Source organism: Onychomys torridus, chromosome 16 (genome assembly GCF_903995425.1).
Source record: "Onychomys torridus chromosome 16, mOncTor1.1, whole genome shotgun sequence".
Classification (NCBI taxonomy): domain Eukaryota; kingdom Metazoa; phylum Chordata; class Mammalia; order Rodentia; family Cricetidae; genus Onychomys; species Onychomys torridus.
Window position 1 is genome coordinate 41,720,718 of NC_050458.1, and position 16,833 is coordinate 41,737,550.

Genomic DNA, 16,833 nt, shown 5'->3' on the forward strand with positions numbered 1-16,833 from the left:
TGTGTGTGTGTGTGTGTGTGTGTGTGTGTGTGTGTGTGTGTGTGTGTGTGTAGTTTAATCCAGAGAAAATTACTAAGACAACAAAATGCAGAAAAAAATAACAAAAGAATTAAAATGGGCTTGGTGTGGAGCATGCACTCCCAACACTCGGGAGGCAAAGGCAATCAGATGTCTGAGTTCAAGGCTATCTTGTCTACAGAATGAATTCCAGACAGCCAGGGCTATACCCAGAAGGGGAAAAATTAAAATGGCACACTCCTATAATCATATCATAACGCAGTATGCTGAAGCAGCAGGACTGTCATGGAAGCCAACCCAAGCTATAGATGAGTCCCTCTCAAAAAACAAGTAATCAGGGCTGCAGAGATGGCTCAGAGGTTAAGAGCACTGACTGTTCTTCCAGAGGTCCTGAGTTCAATTCCCAACAACCACATGGTGGCTCATGACCATCTATAATGAGATCTGGTGCCCTCTTCTGTATACATAATAAATAAATAAATCTTAAAAAAACAAAAACAAGTAATCACCAGGTGGTGGTGGTGGTGGTGGTGGTGGTGGTGGTGGTGGTGGTGCACGCTTTTAATCCCAGCACTTGGGAGGCAGAGTGGATCTCTGAGTTCGAGGCCAGCCTGGTCTACAGAGCAAGATCCAGGAAAGTCACAAAGCTACACAGAGAAACCCTGTCTCGAAAAACAAAAAAAAATCAAAAGGCATCATTAGAAACACTGTTCAGAACACACGACAGTATTGGGAGACCAGAGGAACAGAAGGATGTGAGGGACAACAGGCAGATCTTTCCCTTCCATTAGCTGTATGTAAGTGGACCCTGTAGTCTGGCCAGACCTAACAATGAACTTTCCCCCCCACATATGTGCAATACCTCCAAGATAGACTAAGTCAGGCCGTAGAACAAACCTCATTAGATTTAGATTGGGATCGTATTCCTGGAAAGACCAGCACAAAAGAGCAAATCAGGTTGACCCTGTCGTGAAGTCCACATCCATGTCCTTAGGTGTGTCTTACTTTTATCCCACATGCTTCTCTTAACTCTTGTGTTCAGGCTTATATTTTAAATATTAATTACACCTAACTCTACTTGAAACAGCAACAATACAGCAAAACAGCCACTGTTCTTCAGGGTCTAACCAGGTAAGTGTGGCCATCACCCCTCATCAAGGAAACAACAGATGGAGACTGTAACAATACAACAACCAATGAAAGTCCAAAGTGTGGAGCTCAGTGCCAGCTGATATCTGTATCACATATCATATCTGCGCCTAAGGCTGAGGGAACATTGCAGATTGTTGTGAGCCACCAAGTGGTTCTGGGAACAGAACCTGGGTCCTCTAGAAGAACAGCAAAGGCTCTTAATGGCTAAGCTGTCTCTCCAGCCCCGTGAGATCCCTTGTAAAAAGGCAGGATGGTGTTAGAAGTCGGCATAAGGATACCATATGCTAGAGCTGTTCCATTCTTAAATGATGGAACTGAGTGTTCAGAATAAAACCCTTACATTTATGGTTAAACAGTTTTATAAATTGGGTCTAGTTGGAGGTGGTGGCAAACACTTTTAATCCCTGCCCTTGGAGGTGAGATGGGGGCAAAGTCAGGTGAATCTCTGAGTTCGAGGCCAGCCTAGTGATCTACAGCATGAGTTCCAGGATAGCTAGGGCTACATAGAGAAACCCTGTCTTTAAAAAAAAAGAAAGTCTTACTTCGTAGCCCAGGCTGGCCTTAAACTACCTCTGTCTCCCAAGTGCTGGAATTACTAGCATGAACCTACATGCCCAGCTCCTTAAATAATTTTTAAAAATTATTTATTTTATGTGCATTGGTGTGTTTTTGCCTGCATATTTGTATGAAATTGTCAGATCCCCTGGAACTGGACAGTTGTGAGCTGCCATGTGGGTGCTGGGAATTGAACCTGGGTCCTCTGAAAGAGCAGCCAGTGCTTTTATTTGTTTTTTTCTTTCTTTCTTTTTTGTTTTTTTGAGACAGGATTTCTCTGTGTAACAGCTCTGGCTGTTCTGGAACTCACTTTGTAGACCAGGCTGGCCTTGAACTCACAAGAGATCCCCCTGCCTCTGCCTCCCGAGTGCTGGGATTAAGATTACAGGTGAGTGCCATCAGTCAGCCAGAGCTCTTAACCGCTGAGCTGTCTCTCGCCTTAGTTGATTGTTGACAATGGGACAGGACATTTTTATCCATGGCAGTGGAAATATGATGATAGGAGGTGCCAGATGTCCTCCCCTGGCCTCTGAGTGCACACACACCTTTTTTTTTTTTTTTTTAAGCTGAGGATCGAACCCAGGACCCTGAGCTAAATCCCCAACCCCTGACACACACACTTTTTAGAAATGAAAAAGAAAGTAGCACAGAGCACAGGCTGGGGAGAAGGCCCAGTGGGTAATGCTCCTGTGAATGTTTGAGAAAATGGAATCTCAACTGAGGAAATACCCTCACCAGACCGACCTGTGGGACATTTTCCTGATAGATGGTTGATATGGGAGGGACAGCCACTTTGATGCTGTGACTCCTGAGCAGGTGGTCCTGAATGGTGGTGGGAAAGCAGACTGAGCAAGCTGTGAGGAGGCAGCTGATAAGCAGCGCTCCTCCGTGGCCTCTGCTTCAGTTCCTGCCTCCAGGTTCCTGCCCTGACTTCTCTGAATGACGGGCTGTCAGCTGGAAGGTGACATAAACCCTCTCCTCCCCAAGTTACTTTTAGACGTTATGTTTTATCACAGCAGTAGAAACCCAGCTAACACACCATACAGGCATAAAGACCTGAGTTCGAATCCCCGGAACCCAAGTAAAGCTGGATGCAATAGCTTGCATCTGTAATCCCACCATTTCTTTCTTCTTTATTTTAAAGGTTTATTTATTATGTATACAGAAGAGGGCACCAGATCTCATTACAGATGGTTGTGAGCCACCATGTGGGTGCTGGGAATTGAACTCAGGTCCTCTGGAAGAGCAGCCAGTGCTCTTAACCTCTGAGCCATCTCTGCAGCCCATCCCACCATTTCTATGAAGAGGTAATAGGTGGAGACAGGCAAGTCTCTACATCAACTGTCTGCAACTCCAGTTAGGAGAGACCCAATCCCCTCTTCTGGTCTCCAAGGGCACCGGTCACCAGTCACAGATGTGGTAGACATACATGGGTACAGTTTAGCAGCACTCATACACAGAAAATAAAAACATAAATCTTAAAAAAAAAAATTACGGGTTGGGGATTTAGCTCAGTGGTAGAGTGCTTACCTAGCAAGCAGAAGGCCCTGGGTTCGATCCTCAGCTAAAAAAAAAAATTCCATGTGTGGTAGCTCATGTCTATATTCCCAGCATTCACGAGGCTGAGGCAGGTTAATCTCTGACTTTGAGGCCAGCCTGGTCTACAAATCAAGTTCCAGGATAGCCAGAGCTACACAAAGAAATTATCTCTGTCTCAAAGAAAACAAACAAACAAACAAAAAAAGACAGGTGTGGTGATACGAACCTTTAATGCTAGCCCTAGCCCTCAGAAGGCAGAAGCAGGCAGATCTCTGTGACTTTAAGACCAGCCTGGTCTACATAGCAAGTTCCAGACCAACCAGAGAAATGTAGAGAGACCTATTTCAAATTAAATAAATAAAAACAAGCTAGGTGGCAGTGGTGGCGCACACCTTTACTCCCAGCACTTGGGAGGCAGAAGCAGGCATATCTCTATGAGTTCAAGGCCAGCATGGTCTACAGAGCTAGTTCTAGGGCAGTCAAGGCTACAAAAGAAACCCTGTTTCAGAAAACTGGGTGGATAAAGAAACTCCTCACCAAGGACTTGAGTTCAATCCCCGGGACCCAGAAAGTAGGAGAGAATTGAGTCCCACAAGTTGACCTCCAACATCTACATATTCCCCCCCAACACACATTACCCCCAAAAATTAGATGTAATTTTTTTTTAATTTAAAGAAAATTAAAGCTGGGCATAATGATACACACCTTTAATCCCAGCACAGGGAGGCAGCTTTTGTCTGTAGCAAACTTTTTTGTTTTTTTGTTTTGAGACAGGGTTTCTCTCTGTAGCTTTGGAGCCTGTCCTGGACTAGCTCTGTAGACCAGGCTGGCCTCGAACTCATAGAGATCCACCTGCCTCTACCTCCCGAGTGCTGGGATTACAGGCATGCTCCACCATCATCCTCTTCCCTCTCACCCACTCCCACTCACTCACCCCCACTCTCTCTCACTCACCCCCACTCCTAATCACTCACCCCCACTCTCTCTCACTCACCCCCACTCCCTCTCACTCACCCCCACTCTCTCTCACTCACCCCCACTCCCACTCACCCCCACTCTCACTCACCCCCACTGGCCGCAAACTTATTTTTATGGGGGGCTGGAGAGATGGCTCAGCAGTTAATCATAGGGTCATAGTTCTGCAAGGTGGAAGATGCTTGAGTGAGCAGCATCCTGGTGAGGGGAGGAAGTGGCTAAGATAAGAGGTGGACGGCTAGAGTATGATGTCACATGGAGCTAGAGAAAGGTTCAGGGGAGAGAGGTGGGCACTGGTGTTGGTGGAAATGGTTGATGTTCCTGAGACAATGATAGTCAAAGCTTAATGGCCTGTCACCTGGAAGATTCCAGTTGTATCAGGTTAAGTAAGCAAGTGGCAAAAAGAACAATTATGCCAGTGAGTGGACCAGGAGAAGGAATTACCAGGAAAGCAAAAAGATAAGACCATTGGCCTTTGGCAGAAGGAGAGGTAAATAGCTGTCAGGGCTGGGCTGGGCGCAGAACTGGGAAATGGTAAAATACGAAATGGATTTTCGTTGTGCTGGGGTTTTTTTTCTTTGTTATTTTGAGACAAGGTCTCATGTAGCCCAAGCTGGCCTCAAGCTCACTATGTAGGGTTACAGAAGTACAATTGGAAGAAGCATCGGCCAAGACTGTTGAGTCTCAAGTTTAGTGAGAAATCTCTCGAGGTTTAGATTAGCTTATCAATCTTTCCAGAAGGTAGAAGTTATGGGGTAGCATAGATATAATATTTAATTTAAAGAGCTTTACATTCTTTGGCATCAGAAGTTAAAGTCAGGGCTGGAGAGATGGCTCAAAGGTTAAGAGCACTGGCTGCTCTTGCAGAGGTCCTGAGTTCAAGCCCTAGCAATCACAAGATGGATCACAACCATTTGCAGTGAGATCTGGTGCCCTCTTCTGGCTTGGATATGTACATGCAGACATAACGCTGTATACTTCATAAATAAATCTTTTTTAAAAAGAAAGGAAAAAAAGAAACAGACCACAAGGTGGGGCTGGATAGATAGCTCAGCAGTTAAGAGTAACTGCTGTTCTTGCAAAGGACCCAGGTTTTCTTTCTTAGCATCCATGTGTTACTTCAGTTGCAGGGGGATTCTATCCCCCACCCACCCCCCCCCCCAACCTCCCCAGGCATCAGGCATGCACATGATACACATACATACATACATGATGACAAAACACTCATAAAAAATAAATAAATACATCTTTTATTTAAAAAAAAAGTCACAAGATAGTTGTGGGTAAAGGCACACTTTGTCACCAAGCTTGAGGACCTAAGTTCGGTTCCCAGGTCCTACATAGTTAAGGAGGGAACCAAGACAGGCAGTGGTGGCACACGCCTTTAATTCCAGCACTTGGGAGGCAGAGGCAGGCGGATCACCATAAGTTTGAGGCCAGCCTGGTCTACAGAGGGAGTTCCAGGACAACCAAGGCTACACAAAAGAAACCTGGTTTTGGAGGGCTATGTATGAGTGGTGGTGGTGCATGCCTTTGATCCCCCACTCAGGAGGCAGAGGCAGGCAGATCGCTGCGGGTTTAAGGCCAGCCTGGTCTACATAGCAAGTTCCAGGACAGCCAGGGCTGTTACACAGAGAAACCCTGTCTCGAAAAACAAAACAAAACCAACCAAACAAACAAAAAGCCAAAAATATGATAAATCTTAAAGAATGTAACTCTGGGTTGGCCAGTGGTGGGGCACACCTTTAATCCCAGCACTGGAGAGGCAGAGGCAGGATGATCTCTTAAGTTCAAGGCCAGCCTGGTCTACATGGTAAGTTCTAGGACAGCCAGGGCTACACAGAGAAATCCTGTCTCGAAAATCAAAACAAAACAAAAAAATAACTTTGGTTCTTGCAACATCTAGGGAGAAGGCGAATATAGAAGAACTCACAACTTCAGGGCCTTATCAATACCCATTCTTCCCTGGACTCCTTATGGTCCAGGAATAGTTAGGGGCATTTGTGCTTCCTCAGGTGCAACCTGTGTGTGGTCTGCAGATATGAGCTAGCTTTCCGTCAAAAGAACAGATTTTATTGATTCCAAGGAATCTCCACTTTGGTGTATTGGTGAAATTATTAAGACCACTCCATGTAGTTAAAAGGGAGGTTTATTTTGTGGGGTAACTTATACAAATGAAGGAATAGGTTGCAGGGTCTGGGAAAGGTATGGCGCAGTCCGGCGGCGGCGGTGTTCTCTGGAGAACTCTGCTCTGTCTACCTCCAACGTCCAGCATCCTGAACCAAGAGAGGCCTTGATCCTGGGTCTTCAGCTTCCTCTCTCACCCCGCCTTGTGGATGTGACTATTACCAAAGCTTCAATGGGGGTTGGAACTTCCAGGCCAAGGCTGGAATGGCTACCCACTACATTGGTGGCTGGACTTGGCCCCAGAGGAGGCTCAGTAGCTTGGGGCACTCACAGCAGAAGCATCAGCTGACCACAGAACAGGAAAGAGTCCTTTGATCCAAGATTGGGTTAGTGCCCGCCCGCTGAACTGGGATGGCCACGAGATGGCGCTAAAGAATTTCTTGAGACAGAACAGACACTTAGTGTGGCCTTATGGGGAATCCGTTATCTCTGCTTATCCAATTTGTCTTTTCTGACTTTCAGGGTCTTTGCTTAGTCATTAAAGACCTTGAAATCATCAGACGGTTGATGGTGCATACCTTTAATCCAGCAACTCAGGAGGCAGAGGCAGGTGGGTATCTTTGAGTTTAAGGCCAGCCTGGTCTACAGAGCAAGTTCCAGGACAGCCAGCACTAGATACACAGAGAATCTTGTCTTGAAAGCTGTGTTAATAAAGTACAGAAGGAATTCTAGAGTTCCTGATCTAGTCATTTGTTTGTTTGAGACAGTATCTCACTATGTAACTCTGGCTGGCCTTGAACTCAGAGATCCACCTGCCTCTGCCTCTTGAGTGCTAGGATTGAAGATATATACCACTACACCTGGCCTAGTCTAGTTTTTTCTTTTTCTTTCTTTCTTTTTTTTTGTTTGTTTTTCTGTTTTTTTGTCGTTGTCCCCCCCCCCCCCACAGGGTTTCCCTGTGTAGTTTTGTGCCTTTCCTGGAACTCACTTTGTAGACCAGGCTGGCCTTGAACTCACAGATCTGCCTGCCTCTGCCTCTCTAATGCTGGGATTAAAAGTGTGCACCACCACCACCCGGACATGGTATTTTTATTATATTTATTTACTTATCTTGTGTGTGAGAGAATGTGCACGTGTGTGTGAATGCACATATGTGGGTAAGAGACTTATAGGAGCCTGTTCTCTCCTTCTAGCATGTGGGTCCCAGGAACTGAGGTCATCAGGCTTGACGGCAAGTGTATTGAGCCATCTTGCCAGCTCCCTGGGGAAGATTTTCTTTGGTCCAACTAAAAAATAACACCCTGGGTTGGGGATTTAGCTCAGTGGTAGAGTGCTTGCCTAGCAAGCGCAAGGCCCTGGGTTCAATCCTTAGCTCAAAAAAATAAAATAACACCCTAACTCACTGAGGGTGGAAGGGTACTATAAGGTCACAGGGTTCCCCACAGTCAGTCCAGAGCATGTACTGTTTATCTAGAACAGCGTAGCGTTAGGTGGGCATTTGGGTACTAACAGGCTTAAAAGTTGAGGATACACCACCTCCCTCATAATTAACAGCCTGTAAAGCCAGGCACTGAGGCTGTGGGATCTGAGTGGAGATGTGACATTCTAAACCTCCTGAAAGATAAGATTACTCTCTGGCCAGAGGCTTCCTGATAAAGAACAGGACAGACCATTGTGTCTTTCCTTAAGAGTTCATCCAAAGTCACCTGGGTAGAAAGTGCTCCTTAGGAAAGTTCTGGAAACTTTAAGTAGTTAAAAAAAAACCCTATCTAGCCAGGCAGTAGTGGCACACTCCTTTAATCCTTGCACTTGGGAGGCAGAGGCAGGTAGATCTCAGTGAGTTCAAGGCCAGCCTGGTCTACAAAACAAGATCCAGGACAAGTACCACTGTTACACAGAGAAACCCTATCTCAAAAAATCAAAAAAGAGCCAGACAGTGGCACACGCCTTTAATCCCAGTACTCGGGAGGCAGAGGCAGGTGGATCTCTGTGAGTTCGAGGCCAGCTTGGGCTACCAAGTGAGTTCCAGGAAAGACGCAAAGCTACACATGGAAACCCTGTCTCTAAAAACCAAAAACCAAACAAACCAACAAACCAAAAAAGAAACAAACAAACAAACAAAAAAACAAAAAACAGCCTATCTAAATGTATCTGAGTGCAATGGTCTCTGGCTGTTGTCCATTCTCACCCTCTGAGGGTGATTTTTCTGAGTGGTGCCTTTGGCCATGGTCCAGTTTCACCCTGTGTGGATGTTCTCAACGCTGGTGCCTTTGACTGTTGTTCATTCTTATCCCTCGAGGGTGCCCATTTTACCCTGTACAAAACTTTATCCATCCTCTGTGCTGTCCTCGGTGTGTGTCATCTGAATTCTTTCCACAGACATGACAGGAGTGGTGAGCCCAGTGGAGACCAGAGAAAGGTCCCAGGAGCACCTTTTGGTGCTTCTGCCTGGCTGGGTTTGGTTTCCTTCATCTTCATCACTAGGTGTGGACTCCTCTCCGGTTGAGGCTGTGAGACTTCTGCTCACATCTTCCCTCAGTGTTCACCATGTCTGCACTGTGCTACAAAATCTCTCTGATTTTTTTATTTGGGGGCTTACATAGATCGTTTACTCTTGCTGGACTTGTATTTGTCTCCTGTTAATCCCACACTAACCACGCTAAGCTGTCTTTTCCAAAAGGGTGGAGGATATGTAATATTATTTTATATTGCTAGGCAGCAGTGGCACACGCCTTTAATCCTAGCACTTGGGAGGCAGAGGCAGGTGGATCTCTGAGTTCAAGGCCAGCCTGGCCTATAGAGTGAGTTCCAGGACATCCAGGGCTACAAAATAAAATCCTGTCTCAAAATGGCTATCTGTGGTGCCTATAGGCATACTAAAGCACATGCTGGCTCATTCGGTGTCTGTGGCTCCTCTCAGTTCTTCTCACCCCTCCTCCTCCCCTAAATTTCTCCAGCCCAGGGGCTTTCCTTCATTCAGCTTCTCATTTCTATACAACCCTGCCATCCCAGCTGTGTGTGTTCCTTTCTGTTGTTTGTTTTGTTTTTTCCAGACAGGGTTTCTCTACGTAGCTTTTGGATGTCCTGGAACTCCATCTGTAGACTAGACTGGCCTCGAACTCACAGAGAACCCTCTGCCTCTGCCTGAGTGCTGGGATCAAAGGCGTGCACCACCACCGCCCGGGGAAGCTCTGTGAGTTCTTGGCCTCTCTCTTGCTCTCTCTCTTTTGTCCTCCTCTCTCACCTCCCTCACTCTCTCATGGCCTGGTTCAGTCTGCTTGTCATGTTCAATCTACTACTTTCTCCCTTCTCTCTGGACTCTCCCAGATGCCTCTGGCTGCACTCTCTCTCATAGTTACAATAAAAACCTCCTCCTCCACCATAGCTCTGAGCAGACATGTCCTCACTTGACACACTGTGGTGAGGGACCTGTTGCATGCAAAAATAATAACTCCTGCAGGGGGTAGGGGGTGGGGGGTGGCGGCGGCGGCGCACACCTTTGACCCCAGCACTCAGGAGGCAGAGCCAGGCAGATATCTGTGAGTTCGAGACCAGCCTGGACTACAGAGGGAGTTCCAGGAAAGGCGCAAAACTACACAGAGAAACCCTGTCTCAAAAACAAAACAAAACAAAACAAAAACCCTCCTGTCTCAGGGCCTTCAGATGAGCTCCGTTCCTGCTGTAGACGTGGCCTATTGGAACTGCTGTCTACTTGTCCTGCTCACATCTTTGGCTATGCCATCCATCCATCTACCTGACTGTTCATCTGGCCATGGCTCTGCCCTTTTGCCTCTGCAACTAGACTCAACTCTGCAGCTTCCTTCTGTGGCCCCAGGCAGCCTGACTCACAGCAGGGACAGCTTCTTCCCCAAAGGTGCACGCCTTTGATCCCAGCACTCAGGCAGAGGCAGAGGGTTCTCTGTGAGTTCGAGGCCAGTCTAGTCTACAGATGGAGTTCCAGGACATCCAAAATACAGAGGCCATTGCATCACAGGACTCCACCGATGACCTACTAAAAGTGTAGCAGATTCTGTTTTCTGTGATAAAGATCTTGAAAAGGAACAGAGCATAAAAGGAAGCTGAAGGTACCAGAGAGAGAACACAAAAGGACTGCAGAAAGTGACCTGGTGGAGAATCTGGCCTCTGACTTTACTTAGGAAAACAGCAGAAAAGAGTTCTTGTAGCCTTAAGGGATGGTTTCAAATCTGCCACTTTACTCCCAGAGGAAACAGAATAAGAGATAAATGCTGTGTCTGTCAATAAACTACTCTGTAGGGGGGAAAAAAGGCCAAATATTAACCTGCTCCTAAGACTCCTTGCCCTCAGTGTGGTAAGAAGGGAACTGGAGGGTTTATAGCCTCAAGAATCAAAGGAATGCCCCCCACAAGCCAGGGCCCCAAAAGTATCTCCAGAACGAGGAATCCAGTTGACCTCTGACTCAACCCTGGATCCCAGCTGACGGGAAAGAGCCTTAAGTAAATCTTGAAATCATTATGGTCTTTTCAGCACGAGGTGCACTTGGACCCACCAGAGAATCACAGATAAGCCGGAGGCCCTAGGACCCTCTGCTGGTGCTGGCAGTTGGGACCTGCTTTTCTAGGTGCTCCTAGGGTTGAAAATTGACAGGCAGTCCAAGACACGACTGAACCCACAATCAATGAAGGTGCCGATCTCAAGACCCAGGACATTCGTTAGTAAGTGCATCCTGAGCCAATAGGATGATGGGTAATCTGGAGCAGGGGCTATGCTAGACGAGAGAGGGCAAAGATCGTAACTCTGGAGCACCAGCCTGTGGGGGAAATTGTAGGATAACGTAAGGACGTACACCTTGAAGTGTGCTGGGAAGCTCCTATGGCTACTGGCTGCCTTAGCGTCAGGCTGTAGGGTCAGGGTTGAACGCAAGTGAGAGGTGAGGTAAAGCCTTCAAGGTGAAGGGCAAGACTGGGTTTGGGCAGATGACATGTCTGGATGCAGTTCACTTTTTCTGAAGGTTAAAGAATTAAAAGGAAGGAAAAGTGAGGTATGGTGGTGCACCCCTTTAATCGCAGCACTCAGGAGGCAGAGGCAGGTGGATCTCCAAGTGTTCAAGGACAACCTGGTCTACAGAGCGAGCTCCAGGACAGCTAGGACTATACAGAGAAACCCTATCTCAAAAAAAAAATTAAACAAACAAACAAACAAATAAGTAAATAATAAATGGCGGGAAAATCTCAAGCATGGCAGGCAGCAGTGGAGAAATCGTGAACACAGCAACCAGGAATCATCCCCAGATCAGCAGAGAGAAAGACTCCACAAAGTACAAGGGTACTAAAAGCCACAGCCCAGCTTTTCCTTAAGGGCTGGGTTGTTTTTTTTAAACCTTGGAAGGATCTTCCTCCCCTAATTTGGGGTTTTCAGTTTGAAAAAAGACCAGAAGGTTGGGGTTGGGGATTTAGCTCAGTGGTCGAGTGCTTTGCCTAGCAAGCACAAGGCCCTGGGTTCGGTCCTCAGCTCAAAACAAAACCAAAACCAAAACAAAACAAAACCTATCTAAATGTATCTGGGTGCAATGGTCTCTGGCTGTTGTCCATTCTCACCCTCTGAGGGTGATTTTTCTGAGTGGTGCCTTTGGCCATGGTCCAGTTTCACCCTGTGTGGATGTTCTCCTCAAAGGTGGTGCCTTTGGCCATTGTTCATTCTTATCCCTCGAGGGTGTCCATTTTACCCTGTACAAAACTTCATCCATCCTCTGTGCTGTCCTCGGTGTGTGTCATCTGAATTCTTTCCACAGACCAGAAGGCTGTTTGGCTCTCAACGGTTATGTAATCATCTTGGCCTAACCTGACTTGTTAAGCCAGTCCATTAGTGTTAGGCCCTACAGGCAGGAGAAAAAGCGGGAGAGGGCTTTGTTTTAAGCTGTCAGGCTTTTGTCTGGGTCTGAAGAGGGAGGAAGAAGCCATCCATCTTGGAAGGTTGCCACCTTTATTACCAACTGTGTAGTTATTTATTACCTGTCACCCAGGTCACCTCCCTACCCATCAGCCTATCAGGCAGTCTCTTTGACTCCTAGTTCTTCAGATGGACAGCAGACCGAGGGTGCACACAGGTGAACTGGAGGATGAGATGGCAGTGTGGTTGGTCATGACTCCATCCCCAAAGTGGAGTCAAACGCTGCTTATAAAATGGAGTCTCTTGGGGCAACACGGTCTGAAAAACCACTGCTTTACATGATATGGACTACCTTGGAGTAGGGCATTCCCTGATCCCTACAGACCTCAATTCCCTGGAAAGATAAGGGTGCTAATCAGATCCCAAAGTTATCCATTAAAGAGCTTTTCCAGGAAGCTGGTGAGAGGGCTCAGTGGGTAATAAAAAACAACTGTTACTGAAGCCTGGCCGCCCCAGTGGGATCCCTGGAACCACGTAAAGGTGGAAGGAGGACACCGACTCCACACACACACCACGGCTCAAGTACCCACCCAGATACTCACACACATACAATAACAAGTTAAATCCCAGCACTCGGGAGGCAGAGGCAGGCGGATCTCTGTGAGTTCAAGGCCAGCCTGGTCTACAAAGTGAGATCCAGGACAGGCTCCAAAGCTACACAGAGAAACCCTGTCTCGAAAAAAACAAACAAACAAAAAACAACGAAAAACAAAAACAAAAAAAACAAAACAAACAAAAAGACTCCGCCTACCTGGAGGACAATATTCCCAACAGTCCTCCCTAGAACCTGTAGGAGCAATCCCTTATTTCTTTTTTTTTAAGATTTTTTTTTTTTTTTTTAGATTTACTTATTATGTATACAGAAGAGGGCGCCAGATCTCATTACAGATGGTTGTGAGCCACCATGTGGTTGCTGGGAATTGAACTCAGGACCTCTTGAAGAGCAAGCAGTTGGTGCTCTTAACCTCTGATCCATCTCTCCAGCCTGCAATCCCTTATTAAGTTCCCAGTCTAAGCCCTCAGGGGCCTCCTGGGTACCCTTTGCTGTATTCATTGTGTCTGGTATATGGCAAAGACCAAGCTTTAAGCCTCCATAACTAATAAATCACAACAAATTATCAAAGAATATGCCTAGGCATAGAAAAAAACAAGATAATCCTTTTCAACTGTGGGATGGGTGTTAACTAAAATATATAGGGTGGGGCCAAGTATGATGTAGGGTGCCTTTAATCCCAGCACTGAGGAGACAGATCCAGAGGTAGGAGGATGTTTATAAGTTCAAGGCCAGCTGGGTCTACATAGTGAGTTTGAAGCTAGGCAGGAAAACAGAAAGTACAGGCTGGTAGAAAGATTATCAATACTAATGAAGACTACAGTGGTACATGAGTGTATTCAGATCACGTCAGGAACACCAGACCCACAGACTTATCTATTAGACACACGCCAACATGACACAGTGAGACTCTGCTCAAAAGAAAGAAAGAAAGATAGATAAATATGGATATGGGAGAGGGAGTTCAGGGATAGCAGTGAATTCTTTCTGGAAGGCGCTTTCCCCGTACCATATGTTTGTCATCCACAGGATCAAAGCCTGGGTACACTTGGGAAGAAAACCCTCAAGGCCGGGCAGTGAGGGCGGCACACACCTTTAATCCCAGCGCTCAGAGGCAGAGGCAGATGGATTTCTGAGTTCGAGGACAACTTAATCTACAGAGTGAGTTTCAAGACAGCCAGAGCTACACACACACACACACACACAGAGCCATTTCTTGGGATGGGGGAGATGGTTAAGTGGCTAAGAAGACTGACTACTCTCCCAGAGGATCCCGGTTCTGTTCCCAGCACCCATGTTGTGACTTACAACTCTCTGTAATGCCGTTCCAGACACCAGGTATCTTTTCCTGGTTTCTATAGGTACCAGACCCAGACATGGTGGGCACACATGATTTTTAAGGCCATGTTTATTGTATGTCCTTGATTCTGCCCAGCTTTTTGTTTCTGTCTTTTATACTCAAGACAAACAGCCTTTGATTATTATGCCAATTTATTCATGTTATTTCCTGACCAGAAATGTTTTCCACTGGTATAATCATCTAATTTCCATTTTCATTCCATCTACGGGAATAAAAGATGTCGGTTGATCAAGGTTAAGTGCTATGTGTATTTTTTTTAATATAATTCGGCTAATAGCACATCTATGTGCTTTATATGATCTACAAAGATAATTCAAACTATGTCAGACTCCGCCACTGTTTTTGGTGAAGGGCTTTGGAACTGGATCTCTGGGTTGTCCCTGTTAGACTCTTAGCATGTTCTTCTTTTAGCCTTTGGACCTGTGTATGTCATTCTGATGGCTCAATTTTATCTCCTCTCATTTGTGGCCAATCTTTAGCCTGAATGCCAGAGGTCAGAGGTCATGTTGCCTGTCATCACAGCCGCCAATAAGCACAAACAGGAAGTAATAATTTAGTGTGCACTTTATCACTGTGAAGGTATCAGATAAACAGCCTAGAGATAAGGTGTGTCTCTCATCTCTGGGCAGCAGATTACCTCAGGAGTGGAAATCGAGGCAGTTAATCATTCCAAAGCTTAGTCTTGTCTCAGAGCACAGAGCTCAGCCCTTTTAACTGTACTTGGCCTTCCTGAGCAGACGGCTGGACATGGCCGCATGGGTGCCTCCACACAGGTTCAAGCACCTTCAGGTGGGTTTGCACTACCCCTTCCTACCTGCTGTCCCAGCTGGTGCCCGTGGTAGCCTGGCCCCCTACTTTTTCTCTTCATAGTACCAATTTTATCTGCAAACACCCTCTGCCCACTCTCGATGTCTCTACCATGGGGTCACTTCTCTACTTCCCTGTCAACCCAGGCCCAAGCTTGGCTTTTAGTTTTACGGCCCGCACTTGCACTGTGAGGTTATACTGGTTTGAGACTTCCCAGTCTCGGAGTCCCAGTATAGCTGAGGGACTTTATGTATATCCTGACACATGGCACCCAAAATACACAATATGAAGTGTGGGGAGTCTGATGCAGATGCTCAGGCACAGGCTGTTGGCAGAGACTGCACCCCATAATGTTTGCAATAGTTTGGGTTAAATGGGTGTCCTGGAGTTCTCAGGAACTACTTTGGGCCCCAAGACATTCCAACAGGTCCCTGTTAGCTCTCAGGTAGGTTTCTGTCTTAGTTAGGGTTTCTATTGTCCTGAAGAGGCTCTATAGCCACGGCAAGACTAATAAAGAAGTCATTTAAGTGGGGTGGCTTACAGTTCAGAGGTTTAGTCCATTATCATCATGGCAGGACATGGTAGCGTGCAGGCAGACACATGCTAGAGGAGCTGAAAGTTCTACATCTTTTTTTTTTTTTTTTTTTGAATTCTACATCTTTGTGTCTACACTGAGCATAGCTTGAGTGTACGTGACCTCAAAGTCCACCCTTACAGTGACACATTTCCTCCAACAAGACCACACCCACTCCAACAAAGCCACACCTCCTAACAGTGCCAATCCCTATCAGCTTATGGGGGCCAATTATATTTAAACTACCACCAACTCCCAGGCCACTAGCTGACCTGTCATGGTTCAGGTGTGATCTCATAGGGCTGAGGACTTTGACCTGCTTCCAACCGTATATCTGGATCCAATTGCTTCTCTTCCCGCTCCACCTACCTCTCCCATCTATTATATGAGTAGCTTGGTCTCAGAACACCCATTTCTTCCTTATAGTCTTGGGGTTTGTGCACTTGCATCCTTTTTGTCCCTGACACATTGCGCCCCAATTACTCCCAGACAACTCAGCTACAACAAATACTTCCTAGGTCTGGCAAGGAGCAGCTCCAGAAAGAGACCACCCTGAAATGGGTGCCACTGCCCTGGATTCTCCGGCTCAAGAACTTTTGTACCCACCTCATATCTGATACTCTGCCTCCTGACAGACACTTCAAACCCAGTTTGGGATTGAAGGCATGACACACTGCTTCCAGAGCCAACCAGAAGGCAGCTTCCCAGATCTGGCAAGTATGGAAAAAAAAAAAGGAGGTAGCTCAGTGAGGTCTCAAAGAACACAGTGGTCAACACAGGATGGCCTCTTGGGCCAAGGGGCAGCTGTTGAGAGGGATGTCTGCGGCCAGGAAGGCAGGAACTGCTGGGGGAGTTCTGGGGAGCCAGGTGGTACAGGGTCCCTCCAGAAGAGTATTGCAGAAGGGTATCGTGGAGAGTGAAGAGTAGGGGACATTGGGCTGGAGAGATGGCTCAGAGGTTAAGACTGCTCTTCCAGAGGTCCTGAGTTCAACTCCCAGCAACCACACGGTGGCTCACAACCATCTGTAATGAGATCTGGCGCCCTCTTCTGTATACATAATAAATAAATAAATTGGGGGGAAAAAGAGTAGGGGACACAAGATCCTGGACTCTAACTGGCATGGTGGGCAAGAAAGCTAAAGTGTCACTGGCTCTCTATGTGGCTGGCTCAGCAGGTGGCTCTGGAGGGTGCTGTCAACTGTGAGGGTGCAGTCTGTGCCAGTGAGTACAGAGAGCTGTAGTGAA